This window comes from Salmo salar, chromosome ssa10 (genome assembly GCF_905237065.1).
Source record: "Salmo salar chromosome ssa10, Ssal_v3.1, whole genome shotgun sequence".
NCBI lineage: Eukaryota > Metazoa > Chordata > Actinopteri > Salmoniformes > Salmonidae > Salmo > Salmo salar.
In genome coordinates, this window is record NC_059451.1 from 102361623 (window position 1) to 102366161 (window position 4539).

The window sequence follows — 4539 nt, forward strand, 5'->3', positions numbered from 1 at the left end:
TGTGTTTTAAACAATCCACAGCTATAAAAAAAAACTGGAAAAATAAGCTAATGATCCTTTGTGGCTAAGTCATGCTCTCTGGTGAAGTATTTTGCATGATTTTATTTAGTAATTATTATAATTTTGGCAAAACATCAATTTACTTTTGGGGATGCCAGCATCCGAACAGAGCACCGTGCACCCGCCAACGTTCTTTTCCAATTCGTGAGGGGCTGAAACCAGAGATCTGTATATCATGACAAGATGCTCATGTCTCCGCCCTAAATATGTGATTTTTGGCGAGAGTGAGCCCTCTCATTTGTCTCTTCCTCTCTGCTGAAACTAGCGAGCGAAACAGCGCCCCTCTGTCTTACTAGATGTAGCCCATTTATCTAATGTTGTCTAAAAAGAAATAGTATGACATGCTATACTCTTTTTTTCCCAGACAGAATCAGATATATGGTCTACACATACTGAGACAGAGGGGCGCTATTTCGCACACTCAAATGCGTCTTTCTGTTGGTGCCTGTCTTGGTCAAATAAATGATCAATATTTCAATATTTTATTTGGAAGGGTAAGGAGGTATGGTAGGCATACACTGCGTATATCACAGTGGTCTGCTGCCATCTTAGGATATTTTACATAACACGTCTTATGAGGCTTAAGCAGGGCCAGCATTATGGGCAGGCCTTAGTGGGCCTGGTGTAGCGTAAAAAATGCCTTTGTCCTCATAAGATGTCAAATATTCTGATGGCAGCAAACCACTGCAGTGCATGCCCACCGCTTGTGCAAACAATCCATGTTTGGGTCCACACAATACTGTGAATATTGCCTCAAATAAGTGGAAATAGCATGGCACCATCACCTCTTACCTTGTTCTTTCAGAGTTTTTGAAATGCTGAATTGGAAAGGCACGTGTGTTGGAAAGTTGAATTGGAAAGTTCATCTGTCCTGTGTTGATAGGGGTTCTGGATGGGTGCTAGTTCTGGATGGGTGCTTTCTGACAGTGACCTTGAAGTTGAAAATGACTATGATACTGCTTTTAGAATAGGGGATTTTCATGACAGTGTCTGGGAGGTAAAAAGCATTTGCCATTTGTGAGAGGGGGATTTTGTCTATTTAGGAGGTATTTGTCTATTTGATGTTTAACAATATAGAAAAAGAACAGGAACCAACTTTCAATTCCATTTAAGTGAAACAATTTTAAAAATAGAAAGAGTGTACTGGTCAGAATATATTAATTAATAAACTGTCTGGCTGAGGCCTTGATTTAATGAAATCACATTGGAGAAGATGTGTAGCCAATCTATTTACTTGAATTCGATGGTTGACATTTAAACATGTGTTTAGGGGTTTCAGGTATCAGTGTGTATCAGTTTCACACATAAAAGTTGTAACCTTAATGTAACCTTTGTCTTTCACAGAACGGAATCAAATTTCTCTGTGGAACAGTCAGAACTGACGCTAGAGCCTGATGTCATCTCCCCTACACTTTCAATTAATTGACCTATCCTACACTGACATCTGCTGGACAGAAACTTGTCCTCTCCTCTTCACCACTCTTTATGCTGTTCTGCTCATGGAATTTAGAGTTAATTTGTACTACTTTAGATGGAATCACAACAAGAACTTCCGAAGAAACACTGACACTTGTTATCTTTGTTTAATGAAATCACATTTTATTTCTGGTTCATTCTAATATGAACGTTATAAAGCATTTAATTAAATCTACCCATTTCAACAACTTCATCACTAAAGTGTTTGATGAGACTATTTTTGTAGTCTAGTAGGTCTACTGTGTAGCCTACTACGTTATTTTTAAACCACTCCAAACAAGAAGTTCACTCACAGGAAAAATAAAGTTATTCTATCTATGATTTCATTTTGCATGTCTGCTGCTTTGTTGAAAACAATGAGAACTTTTACACTGAGAATGTGAAGACAACTGTATGTCACTCAGTTGTGTATTTGAATGATTCTTATGTTTAAAAAACTGAGATTAGTTTTAAACAATGTAAGTTATATACCACAAATATGGATATTTGTACTGTTACGGAACTGACTAGACAGCCTACGGTTAACACTTTACATTCTAAGTCTAGGGGTTCTAGGCTTGCCTAATGGTTCTGTAACCTGGATGAATTTGTGAATAAATGTGAGAAGTAAGTGTAAGCAACCAGTTGCTGAATGTTCATGTGCCCAGGGAGACAGTAACCTTATTTTAGCCTACAAGCGGATTATTACGTTCATATGGTGAAGGAAACAAATACTGTATACTGTATACAAAAAGGAAACTACAAACAGGCATGCCCAAACTAAAGATTCACAACCAAAACGAACTGTTACAGAACCGACTAGTTTCCTATCTGAGGGAATGGTCTTGATGGCATCTGCTTTGATGATGAGATCTACTGGGATGTGATACTGTACTAAATCATTAAAGACTAAATGCATTAATATCATGAAGACTGCAAAGCCATTTTGGAACTATCTTTCTGAAGGTAATTTCTTAGCTTTTTTTAGTTGAGAGAATTTAAATCAAAATAATTGTACACCTTTTGTTTTAACTGATTTATGTCATTGTTAAAGGGAAGTGTATGTTTTAGTCACCCCTGTCACCTAAACAATAGTGTTTCCCACATATTGTCACGTCCTACATGGAATGGTCAATACCAGTATTTAGCTATTAGCTTGTCTCCAGTCCAATAAGGGTTGCTTACTGTTATGTCTAAATGGTCTTTGGTTTGAAGAGGCTGAGGAAGGAAATGGCAGTGGAAACTATGTTTACCTCTTCTTTTACATGATATTGGAAGTTCTAATAAAAATGTTTCTATGATGATGATGATGATGATTTCTGCCCCCAGTTACCTGAGGATGAAGAGAACAATCCACCTACCGTGGAGTACAATAACCACATGCGGAACCAGGCCGTGTAAGTAGCAGATTTATGCAACTGTATGATTATGGAGGTTGGATTGTAAGATTTTTGTTTCTTACACCTCATGGTACAGCATGAGAACGGCTTTGGTTCTCATAAGATGTGTTATGTCAAATATCATCAAGATGGCAGCAGACCACTGCTACATACAGTGTATGCCCTCCACTAGTTCAAACAATCCATGTTTGGGCCCACACAATACTGTGAATATTGTGGAGACAGCATGGCACCATCACCCTTACCTTGTTCTTTCTGGGTTTTTTAAATTCTGAATTGGAAAAGTGTGTATGTGTGCGTGTGTGGTGTGTGTGTATGCAGTGACGTACTGCACTGCACGCACAGGAAAACAGCAAATTTTAGGAGAACAGCAAATTTCCTGCAATTCTACACATTTTGCCATGGGACAGAGAGGTAAGGTTGCATTTTTTAGCTAATTTCTTGCAATTCTACACATGTTGCTATGGCTTACGACGTGCTCATATACTATCTTTTAGGGTGGTACGCCAAATGTGTGTGTGTTGGATAGGCTACGTGCTCTGTCTTTCTGTCTTTAAGTTAATCTGTTCTGTGTTGATAGGGGTGTTCCATAGCTCTGGACAGGTGCTTTCTGAAAGTGACCTTGAAGTTATAGAAAATGCATTTGATGTATGTGAGAGGAGGATTTTGTCTATTTAGGAGGAATCTGTCTATTTGATGTAAAACAATATAGAAAAAGAACAGGAACCAACTTTCAATTCCATTTAAGTGAATCAATTTGAAAATAGAAAGAGAGTACTGGTCATAATATATTCATTAATAAACTGTCTGGCTGAGGCCTTGATATGATGAAATCAGGTACGAAAAAAAAAGAAAAAAAATGTATGAAAAGTATGCATTCACTACTGTAAGTCGCTCTGGATAAGAGCGTCTGCTAAATGACTAAAATGTAAATGTAAAATGTAAGATTTCATAAGATAGGATTGATTATAAAAAAAGAAAAAAGAAAAAGAAAATGGAGAAGATGTGTAGCCGATATATTTACTTGAATTCGATGGTTGACGTTTAAATATGTTTTTAGGGGCTGTATCAGTTTCACACATAAAAGTTGTAACCTTAATGTAACCTTTGTCTTTCACAGAACAATCAAATTCCTCAGTGGAACAGTCAGAACTAGAGCCTGACGTCATCTCCCCCCTGCACTTTCAACTGATGATCCTATCCTACACTGACATCTGCTGGACAGAAACCAGTTCTCTCTTCCTCATCACCGTACACTGTTCTGTTCATGGAATTTATAGTACATTTTAACTACTTAATTTAATGAAATCACATTGTAACCACATGTAACCTGTTTGTTCTAAATGTGTTATTTCTGGTTCATTCTAATCTCTACGTTATAAAGCATTTTATTAAATCTATCCATTTGTGCAACCTGGTCACTAAAGTGTTTGATGAGACTATTTTTGTAGTCTAGTAGGTCTACCACTCCAAACAAGAAGTTCCCTCACAGGAAAAATAAAGTTATTCTATCTCTGATTTCATTTTGCATGTCTGCTGCTTTGTTGAAAACAATTAAACATTTTACATTGAGAATGTGAAGGCAATATATACTGTATGTCAATCATGAATGATCCGTTTAAAG

At 37.1% G+C, this 4539-nt stretch overlaps 1 long non-coding RNA gene across 1 annotated transcript; it reads left to right on the forward strand.

The window, feature by feature from the left end:
• Positions 1 to 2275: 2275 nt before the first annotated feature.
• Positions 2276 to 4315, forward strand: LOC106561344 (uncharacterized). Its single transcript, XR_001318780.2, has 3 exons — positions 2276 to 2481; positions 2845 to 2912; positions 4036 to 4315. It is a non-coding gene; the product is annotated as an uncharacterized lncRNA (long non-coding RNA).
• Positions 4316 to 4539: the final 224 nt, after the last annotated feature.